General features: G+C 44.7%; 1 protein-coding gene across 1 annotated transcript in view; it reads right to left on the bottom strand.

The window, feature by feature from the left end:
• The window catches only part of ZFHX4 (zinc finger homeobox 4), a 150,801-nt gene extending 148,122 nt beyond the window's left edge, over positions 1–2,679 (bottom strand). The window contains exon 1 of the mRNA XM_058833339.1: positions 1,529–2,679. The gene's annotated coding sequence lies outside the window, so the exon portion shown is untranslated. The remainder of the gene's footprint in view (positions 1–1,528) is intronic.
• Positions 2,680–11,271: the final 8,592 nt, after the last annotated feature.

The following is an 11,271-nucleotide window of genomic DNA, read 5'->3' as shown; positions in this document are numbered from 1 at the left end:
ATCAGCTTATTTTTTCCTTCTTCCTTTTTTTTTTTTTTTTTTTTTTTTTTTTTGTCTATTGGCTGTCTTTTTTTTTAACACACCTTAGCCCTCGGTTCAAAACAAAAAAAATGAGCGCCTGTCCCGCAAAACAACCACCACTCCCTTTGAAAAAAATCTCAGAAAGGCTTCGCTGAAAGCAGTCCCCCGACCTTGCCCATGAGAGCCTTTCCTACGGAGCGGCTCGGCTCGGCCCGGCTCGGCTCGGCTCGGTTCGGCTCAGTTCGGCTCGGCTCAGCACGGCGGGGATGCCGCGGGCTCCGCCGCCGCCCGGCCGGCAGCCGCCCGCAGGCAGCGGCACCGAGCATCCCCGCATCCCCGCCAGCGGGGCCGCTCCGCGCCGAGCCGAGCCGAGCCCGGCCAAGCCCAGCCCAGTGCAGCCGAACCCAGCCGAGCCCAGCCGGGCCGGGCCGGGCCGCCTCCCCGCACCGCGCGGTGAAACTGACAGAGACGCAGAGCGCGCTCCTAACGGGCTCCTCTTCCTCCTGCTGCCGGAGCCGGCAGCCAGCAGCGATCCCCCTGCGCACACACACACACACATACACACACGCCCGCACGGCCACCCTGCCTCTGCTCCTGAGAAACCTACCTGCAAAAGAAAAGGGGGGAGAAGGAGGGGGGAAGAGGGGAAAAAGCACCCCACAACCTTCTCCTGTACACGCGCACGCAGTCAGGGTCCCCATTGCCCTGCTGGCATCCCCCCCCTCGCCCGAAAGCGAAAGTTTGAGAGGCCGAGGGGGGTGGAGATGAGGAGGAGAGGCAAGAAGGGTGGGAGAGCAGACTGTGCCTTCAAAAGGCACCTCAAAGTTTTGGGGGGACCGAGCTGAGAAAGAAGAGTGCGAGCTCTACAGGGGCTGGCAAGGGATGACTTCTGACAGCGGTAAAGTCTTTCCTAATCTGACAGTGCTCCCCCCTCCCCGAGCTCCCTGGAAAAAAACAGCGAAATAAAAAGTGGGGGGCATCCCCCGAACCTCTTCTGCAAAGCGAGCAGGGTTCTCCACTTAATCTGAAAGTTACAGCCCGAAAGAGGAAAAAGAAAAAAAAAAAAAAAAAAAAGAAAAAAAAAAAAAAAAGAAAAAAGAAAAGAAACCGACAACCCCAAACCAAAAAAAAAAAAAAAAAAAAGAAAAAAAAATACACAAACAAAACGTAACCCCCGGAATAAAAGAGAAAGGCAGTGAGAGAAAGAAAGAAGGGAGAGAGAAAAAGCATCCCCTCCTTCCGAAATGAGAGCAAATACTGTACCTAAAAGTGGGGAAACAGTCAGAAAAAGGGGGGAGAGAGAGAGGGGAGAGGTACATGGGATCTGGGGATGTGAGTGTGTGTGTGTGTATGTGAGAGAGAGAGAAAGAGGCACAGAGAGAGGGGGAGAGAGAGAGAGAGCGAGAGCGAAATATCAAAGATTGTGCAAGATCAGCCTGGAAAGATAATCGATACTCGACCTAAATTTAACACAAACTACTCAATAAAAGTTAAAGAAAAAACTTACTTTCCATTTCCCCTCGCAGTTCCTACTGGATCTTCGCCTCTCTTTTTTGTTTTGCTTTATTTACTTAACAGCTGATCACATCCAAGTAAACGAGAGAAGGTTCATTAAAAAAATAATAAAAAAAAATAATCCTCCAACTTTATTGGGTGAAAATAAAAATGATTGAGCAAGAAGTGGGGGGCATGGAGCGGTCCTTTGGGGTCCGGGAGTTGTTAAAGCATGTGCCGACCGCGGTCTCGCTGTTTGGTTGTGAAGGGGTTGGGAAAAGGAGGAAAGGAAATGAAAATCCGATATGTCTTTATTCTGCTAATTATTATCGTTTTAGCCCTGTTTAAAAAAATGGCTGATTAAGTTGAGTGCGCATGTCTTTGTGTGTCTATTCCCGATATGCACTCTGGGAATGAGAGAGAGAGAGAGGGGAGAGAGAGAGAGAGAGAGGAGAGAGAGAGAGAGAGAGGAGAGAGAGTAAAGAGAGCGAGGGAGAGGGAGAGCGAGGGAGAGGGAGAGGAGAGGGAAGAGGAGAGGGAGAGGTGTAATTAGTGAGGTGATCAACATTCTCCGGGCTGCAAATGACGCGCAGCCCCGGAGCCGGAGAAGCCGGAGCTGCCGCGGCTGCCGGGGGCTCGCCGGAGCTGCGGGAGCCACAGAGCCAGCCCAGAGAAGAAGGGGCAGCAGAAGGGAGCTCATGGATACAAACACAAGTCTGCAAACTTCATTAGTAACACAGACACACACGCACAGGCACACAAAGTAGATGGCCAGGGAAAATTAAAAAAAAAAAAAAAAAAAAAAAAGGGGTGGCAGACTTGCTTTTTTAACTGTTCGGAAACTTAAAAAGAGACGGGTCCAAATTAATTACTGAATTATTGCATCAGGGAGATATTTCTTTCTGTCTGTCTGCCTGTTCCTCTTTTACATTTTCTCTCTTTTAATGGGGATTTAATGAAAAAAAAAAAATATTGCATCCCATTTTTTGAATGGTCTAATGAATGTATGACACATCTGCAAAAGGAAAGGTAATATATCTAAGACAGAGAGCAACTACCCGTACGGAGATAAAGACGGATTTATTTACACATACACACACAAATATGCATATGTGCACATTCACATCCTACGTCGTTTTTGCACAAATGCACATACACCCAGCACACACAGAGTCACACAAAACATAGCACACTTTTATTTGTTGACCACCATGTAATTGCTTGGAGATACCAGCAAAGTAAAAAGCAAAGCCTTACAGAATATACAGTATCAACTGTAAACAGTCTTGTCAAAATGAAGTAAATATCAGCCCAGGGAAAGGGTCTCTTTGCATACAATACAGGTTTTGTGCATATACATGCATCATCTTCCATTTTCCCTGCAAGTATTGATATTTTATTAATGTTTTATCTGCTATATTTTACCAGACATATTTCATTCTTGGGGGGAGGGGGGCACACTATTATGATGAAAAGTAGGGTAAAATGTACAGATGTCATTATAAATCGGAATCTTCTACAAATATTTTCCTGTGTGGGATTTAAGAAGATTGCTTCTCATTTGAAAATCTAATTATCTTAACCTAATACTGCAGATGTGAATATGACTGACACTTTCATTAAAAGATAATTAACTAAAACTAGGAATAGACATACTTTAAAATACCCCCTACTGAAGATAAAAACATGACTATTCAAAGAGCATCCGAATACACCGCAGGAACACGTGCAGATTTTTGATAATGCTATTCCAGAAATGGGTATACCAGAAATGGTCACTAAGTCACAGTTACATGCAGGAGATATTTACAGTACCAAGGACCCCGCGCAGGTGAACCGTAACCTTAGAGTTGACATGCCTTTGAAGTTCGTGATTCCTGCGATACACATCAAAACCTTGTCTTAGGCCTTAAACACTAAAAACCAGCAGGAAGGTTTTATCACAACCTTCCATTAAAAGCACACATGCACAATAACAACAACAAACCAGCAAAAACCAGGATGGCAGAAACATACACCTCTCTGGGTCCTAAACCTTCTGCTCCAGGAGAACATTTTGCAAGTACTGGAACTAACGCTAATAGGAAAATCCCCACCTGATGATGAATTAAGGCTGCCCTTAAGGAAGCACAGGCCAGTGTCAGGGAACCGAGTGTCTAAAAGCAGATGTTTAAGGTCAGAGTGAAGGTCCTGATAGTTTTGAAGGAAGGGGGGAAAAAAAAAAGAAAAAAAAAAAAAGAAAGTCTTTGGAAAGGATTAGAAAAAATACAAAAACAAAAAACCCACAAAACAAAACAAACCCAAAACAAACCACCATCCTGAAAGTACAGCTATTCAAAAAGTCAGAATCTGTAAATAAAGCAGGGGATGGACCCCTACCCCAATCCAGAGAAACCTTAAACTTCAGCAGAATCTTCAAGATTCGAACTTAAAGGAAAAGTCAGGGGCATTGGAGGGTTAGTGAGAACAACTTTGTTGCTTTTCCAAGCCTCACCTATGCATTGCACCAGCTCATCAATGAAAAAAGGTGTGAGCATATATATGCAGATTTCCACAGGCATTGCGCCCTGTCAATGAAGGTAATAAGGAAACTAGCGATATTCTGCATTGTTGTTTACACGGTGGGAAAAAAATGCAAACAAAGACTGAAAATGAAATCTCTGAAACCTGTTTACAGTTATCAGATTGAGGGAGTATGATGGAAAGAGGGCTTTTAGGTTTAAATGGTAGACGAAACGGGATTCTGAGATAGAAGGATGCATTGTCCATTCAAGTGCATGCCTGAAGGATGGCAACACATTTCCTAAGACTGAAGACAATTAAATACAATGTGATGAAGAAACACCTGAGAACAATACATCTATTTCAAATTCAAGTGAAGAAACACGTATACTTAATGTCACGGAAGAATAAGGAAACGAAGATAATTTAGTTTTAAAGTCGTCGCCCCCCCGCACTTCCCCCCACCTCTTTTATTCCTAGTGCTTTTTTCCTGGTGAAACATCAATATCATTAATGTCATTAATGTCAAAACACCAAACGTCAGAACAGTCAAGTCATTCTTTTTTGGCTGTAGATTTTTCCCCCCTTTCTCTCGTCTTAGAGGGGGATATAGGTTTATGGTGTTCTTGAGTTACAGCTAAGGAACAAAGGAGGGGGGAATAAGGCAGGAATTGCGATAGGAGAGTCCACATTTTTCAGGGTTTCTTCTGCCACTGTTTACTGTCCATCCTAACATTTAAACCTCTCTGTTTCTCTGTCTCTCCCGCTTTCTTTCTCCCTAAAAATAGTACCTATCGGGGAGGGGGGGGGGAGGGGGGGGGAGGAGGTGCAGGGAAAAAAAAGGCACTATGGGATGTCAACAGTTTAGAAGGAACCCGGGGATCGCCACGTAGATAGGAAAAATCGAAGAAGGTTAATTCCGGGAGGCAGCAGCAGCAGGTTTGTGGGATGTGATAAGAGCGGAGCGCAGCGCGGGCTGGGGGCGGCAGGCGAGGGGCGCCCGGCGCGGCCGCGGAGCGGAGCGGGGCTCCCGGCGGCGCGGCCCGGCCCGGAGCCCGCTCCCACTCCCCTCTCTCCTCCCTCTCTCGCTCAGCTGATCGCCCCCGAAGAGTCTCGCCTAACCTCTCTGCTCCTCTCCTCTGGTCTCGATGGACCCCCCGCCCACCTCCTCCAAACTTCTCCTACAGGCACCGTTACATATTTTGGGATTTTTTCGAGCCTCCTGTTGAAACCACAAAAAGCTCTTGATAGTGACGTTACATTTCAAAGAAAGGGAAGGAGAAAAAAAACCAAACCAACCTCAAAAACCCCTCAGCCTTTTCTGTCCTTTACCATCTCCAGCCTTAGCCCCAAGGAAAACTTATTGGCCTGAGCGAGACGGAGCTGGTGGGGGCCAGAGCCCGACACTGACCATTCTTTAATAGACAAAGAAATCGTAGCCCAAACCGGGCTCTGTTACACCACGTCTCCCCGTCAAGCTCATTTCACTCCCTAAATCTGAGCTGCGGACACACAGGGGCACAAGGATCTGCATAATTACAGACATAGCCGCTCCCCTCTTTAATAAACCGACATAATTCCCTAATAAGCGTTCCCTTCCCCCACTTTCTCCTCTCCCCAGACCCCAACCCAAGGGAAAGGGGATCCATGTCTTTTTACTGCGTTCCCTAAGTCTATAGATGAGCTCAGTTTGAAACGAGGTATTACAAGATTTCAGTGTTACAGACCCTTTATCTGAGCTACAGACACTTTCAGATCCCCAGCCCCCACCTCCTCTCCTTTTTGTTGTCTCTTCTCCTCCCGGGGGCTATTTGACAAAGGCAGTGTGTTAACTAACATTTTTGTTTAACTCAGCAACTTCTTTTCAAAACATACTTAAACCTGATAGCAATCTCTTGTACTTTTTTCTTTCTTTTTTTTTTCTTTTATTTTTTTTTTCCCCCAAGATGAAATTGACTCTGAACCCAAAGCGTTTGGCTATTATTAATAATTTCTTTCTTTGCAGGTATCATGTATACAATTTTTTTGTTAATTTACAGCGCTTTTCGCCGCCGCCCCCCCACCCCCAGCAAAACATTCCACTACACACTTAAAAAGAGGGTGGGGGGGGGGGAGGTGGATGAGGCGGGGGGGCGAGGAGAAGGGGAGGAGGGAAAGAAAACAAAAATTCCATCTTTGATTCCTGGAAAGTTTTGTTCGAAAAAGAAATAAAACAACAATAACATACTGCATGTAAATTCTGCCTTCACTGCCCCAGATTTGGCATTCACCTACTGAAAGTGCGTCTAACGAGCAGTGACCTTAGAGAAAAAAATCACAGCCGAATAGTATAGACATCTCGCTGAGATTTTGAGCTAAATAGTGCCGATCCCGATTGGCTTTTTCTTCTTGTTGTTATTTTGGCTGGAGCCGTACGAAAACGCGCACCCGGACACTACTATAAATAAAAGCCTTCCAGGTCTAAGTCTGCTGCCGGCGTTTCCTCCGGAGCCTTAACAGCCCTTTTTCAGCTCCTTTCTTGGGCAGATCGCGGGGATTAAATGCCCTGAACCTGAGCTCCTGGCCTTGGATGGGAAGGGAAAGAAAAAGGGAGAGGGAGAGAGAGAAAGGAGAGGGTGAAGGAGCCAGGCGCCCTCTGGGCTTTCAGAGGTCAGCGCTTTGACAGTGCTCTGACCTCCCTCCCCTCCCGGCAACCACCCCAGTGTTTATAAACAAAAACAGTCAGGACTAGCCCCAAACAATAGCAATTCACCAACTTCACAGGCACTTCACCAGCTCTTATGCAAATAAAGGAAAACGACCGCTTACCACCGCTCCCCCCCATCCCCTCCAGAAAGCCCAAGAGCATATTTCCAGCAGTGATATATCCAAGGGAAAAATTTTACATTCTATCCTGGAAAAGGACAAAAAGGGACTTCAGAAATAAAACGGTTCTGGTAGAAAGACAGACAAAAAGGAGAAAAAGCCAATAAAACTACCGATCTTACTGCAGAAAGAGGAAAGTTATGAAATATTTATACCTAAATCCAGCAATCCACACTGCCAATAAAACAGGAATCTTTGTTGTGTAGACAATATGCTAAACTACCTCAGCGACAAACAGCGATTATAAAGCAACCAGAAAAAGTTATTTTCGCCCAAGGAGCCAAGTTTTCAAAGAAAACGTGTGGATTTTACAGCTAAATAAAAGCCACCACCTCTGTGTTATCCGTAAAAACTACACATAAATTAAAAGCACCGTTAAAAGAAAAAAAAAAAAAAACAACCTTCTGCAAGCAAGCAGCACATCTGATCTGACTTACAAAAAAAAGAGTATAATTAAAACCACCTTTAATTACAAAAAGCAGCAAGCGAAAACTAAATAAATCAATGATTTCTCCCCAAAATCTTGTCCGCCAAGATATAGAAATGACAGTTCTATAGTCCTGCATTAAAGCATAACTGAAATCCCCCAATTCAGGAATTGATTATGCGATAAAGAAAAAAAAAAAAAAAGGAAAAGAAAAAAAAAAAAAGAGGTCCTAATGATTTTCAAACTTTTGTTTAAAAAATGATGAAGATCAGAAAAGGTTGGAGGAAAAGTTAAAGGAAATATACCTCAAGAGAAAAAAGACCATCTCCTTTTCTTCTTTGTCTATCAGTCTCCAGTTAAAGCATATGGAAAATGTTTTCAAAATGCCTAGATTTGGCACATTGTCATTGCAAAGAGAGGAGCGCAGTGATGCTGTTATAGAAAATGGGAAATAAATTCAGGATTGGGTGCTGCCTCCTTCAATGCGGATTTATCTAAGTTTAATTTAATATTCCGCAATCACTGTATGATCGCATATAATTCACCAAGATTTTTAAGGGCTTTGCCTAAATATGTTGACCACAGGCACAAAGTAATTTCATCAGATTATTTCCTTCTTTTATTTGTGTTTATTTTTCTCATTAGAAACACTTTAAATTGCAATTGTAAATAGTAGAAATGATGGAATATTAGGTTTGGAGTGAACAAACGCTCAGAGAAAGCATTAGCTTTATTAAAATCATTCAGAACGTAAAATCAAAAAGCACAAAATGGTTGTTTGTAAAACACTAAACCTTTAATCGATTTATTGGCATTCCAATCGATTAGATAAACGGAAATCTATAGTAAACATAAAAGCATTTAAAATATTTTTCTCTCATTTATAAACAAAACTTTTCTTTTCAGTAGAAAAAAAATTATTATCAAACGACTAACAGGAAATTCTTCAGATATCAAATTACGATAATAAAATTATTTCCACATGGAAAGGGATAATGACAATGATGATAGTAATTATAATAATGAATAATTCAACAGCCCTTTGACATATATGGAAGAGCCTAGTTCAAAAACAGCTTTTGAAGGGGGCTACTTTTAGGGGATTTTTTAAATAAAATTGAAATTTGAGGCTGAAATGCTTAGATTAAGTGACAGTTTAGGTGCATGTGGTAAAATTGCGTTAATTTTTTTCCTGCAGTTTTTAAGGCAGAACTGTTCGCTTTAACATCACCCCTTAAATTAAGTTACCTCTTAATAGCAGTAAATAAGTATGTAAATATATAAGCTACCCCTGAATTTATAGGGAGAAAATTTTGTCTCCACACCAGGGCAATGGGAATGGGGACCTTTTACCTTATAATTTAAACAATTTGCCTAGCTGGCAGTGTACCTTCCAGATTACAGAAAAATTGTGCAAGCAATAATGTATTTGACCACTTAAGTGAAAGAACACAATTTATTTAGGGATGGAGGGTGGGGAACTGCAAGCCGGAGAAATGCAGCAATCAGCTTGTGGCATTCTGGCTGCGCGAAGAGGAAGTGTTGCTGTAACGGGTATTATGTTTATTTGATAAAGAAAATCAATGAAAGTGGCTGTAAAGTAGTTAGTGAGGCGTGTGTTTGGGACTCGGGTTGAATAGTGACTCCAGCGGTCTGGTCGATGAGCTCTAAGAGCTCTGGAAATCTAACCTAACCCTCCGAGCGAGCTCTTTCTCACTCTGCTGCACCTTCCCCAGGCTGGGAGACTTCAGCCCTTGTCTCCTCCCTCCGTCTCCTTCCCTCTCTCCCCACATCCCTCCCTCTGTCCCTCCTTCCCTCTCTCCTAGTTTTCCGCTCCTACTTTCTTTCTTCCCATCCGCTCCAACTGCTGTTCCCTCTCCCAGGTATATTTGCTCCCCTCAATCTCTCCCATTCTCTTTCTCTCTCATCCTCTCGCCCCATCTCTGCCGTAGCTGTTTCCTCCCGGTCCAGCTGCTTCTCTAAGTTTCCCTGTTCTTTTGAGTCCTTTCTCCTTCTTTAATTCTCTTCCTCTCCTCTCGGGTATCAGTATTCCTAAATTTTCTTCCAGACTTTTTCCTATCTGTCTTCACCAGCCAAATTTATCTCTTATTTTGGATTGGTTCCTCCGGACATGTGCTATATTAGTAATTATCCCTACTCATTTCCCTTTCACACACCCATGTTGAAGGGATGAGCATACCACGCTCTTTCCACAGTTGAAATATTTTAGACATTGGCTAATCTTCAGTGGTGCTTTACTTCAGACTTTCTGCAGCTATTTCCCCCCTTTCTCCCGCTATTCTTCATTCCCTCTAATTTACAACAGAAATGTTTCTCCTCCTCCTTTTCATTTCCTACTTTACAATTTCCTTTGGGGTTTCTAAATAGTAGTATGTCCTTTGCATTTCCCTACCCCCATCTCCTTCACTCTTTCACTTCAGCTATTTTGTTTACCCGGTTGCTTAGAGGAATATTTCTTTCCTTAACAAGTTTATCTCCCTGTCTTTCAGTCCCAGTCTATTAAAAAAAAAAAAAAAAAAAAAAAAAATAGAAGGAGAAATAGAGAGAGGAAAAAAAAAAAAAAGTTTAGCTGTTTTCAGCGAACTAACTTGGTTTCAAACTTCTGGTTTGGATTATGTGTCATTATCTATTTTCCCTTATCGCATCCCCCGTTGCCCTCCCCACCCCTCCGTCGCTAATAACATCTTTAGTGCGGTCAATGTTAAATATGGCAGATCTCTGAAAAATGCCTCCTCTCGAGCTCTCTGCTGGAATTCATTACCCGCCCCACTCTTCCCTCCGCGCCGTGTCTGCGGGGCCCGGCTCGGCGGGTGCGCGGAGCCCCGCGGAGGCTGCGGAGCGGGCGCGTCCCGCCGCCGCCGGGCAGCGCCCCCGAGCCGCGCACGCTGCGGCAGCGCCGGCGGCCCGCAGGGACCGGCCCCGGGCTCTGCGCTCCGCCGGGGCCCCGCGCCCGCCGCGGGAGCAGCGACGCCTCCGGCGGGGGCGGCCCGGGCAGGCGGCCCGGCGGGGCGGGGGCGGGGGCGCGGCCCCTCGGCCGGGCCGGCAGGTGCGAGCGCCCCGCTCCGCGCTCCGCGCTCCGCGCGCCCCGCTGGCGGCGGCAGCATCCCCTCCGCGGGAGGTGCCCGGCTTTCCCAGCCGGTCTACCTGCCCTTGTTTGTCTGGGGCAGGAGGTGGAGTTTGGAGTCTGGCTCTTCTTGTTATTTTCTTTCTTTCCTCCTTTTTCTCCCCCCCTTTCTTTCTTTTTCTTTTTTTTTTTTTTTGTTTTTTTTTGTTTTGTTTTGTTTTGGTGTTTTTTGTGTTTTTTTTTTTTTTCTTTTTCTTTTTCTCTTGCTGTGTCCTGATTGTCTGGAATGGGATCTAGATGAGGGATCCCCCCTGGCGAAGTCACTCATGTGCTGCTGGCTGTGACACATGCTACGTGTGTCGCCTTTGTATGGTCCTGGTTGGGCCACATGCACTTAGCCTGCAGTTTAAGGATTTGCTTTCGTGAGTGTAGTGAGTGCTGGAATAAAACAGGATTTCAAAGGGTACCACTACAGTTGACATTTGAGGCCTGCTCTGGGTTTTATGTAAACGTTAACCAGAGGAAACGATTGTTCCAGGTTAAATGGCCCTAAACTTTCCTTTGTTTCATTAATTGGGATCTTCTGTTTAGTTCTTGTGACAATTCCTTTAAAGAAGCCGGAGGAATAAATCTAATTCATTAATTTCTTCCATACTGGCTGAAGCGTTTCACTGTTTTACACATGGCTGGAGTTATGCTTAGACTTCTTGTCTTTAGGTTACACACATGAAGTGAAGAGAGGGGGCTTGATCCTACCAGTCCCTTCTCCAGTGAGGAAACGTAGGTCTGTCGCAGTGTTAGAAACTCTTGCTACCATCAGGGCCTCTGTTTGGTGTGATGTCTGATAAAATGGTTTTACCTGCTCCAGGCCCCCATA

The sequence above is a fragment of the Poecile atricapillus genome, chromosome 2 (genome assembly GCF_030490865.1).
Source record: "Poecile atricapillus isolate bPoeAtr1 chromosome 2, bPoeAtr1.hap1, whole genome shotgun sequence".
Lineage (NCBI taxonomy): Eukaryota > Metazoa > Chordata > Aves > Passeriformes > Paridae > Poecile > Poecile atricapillus.
Note: the sequence above shows the minus strand (reverse complement) of the source record. Positions and strands in the feature narration are given on the sequence as shown.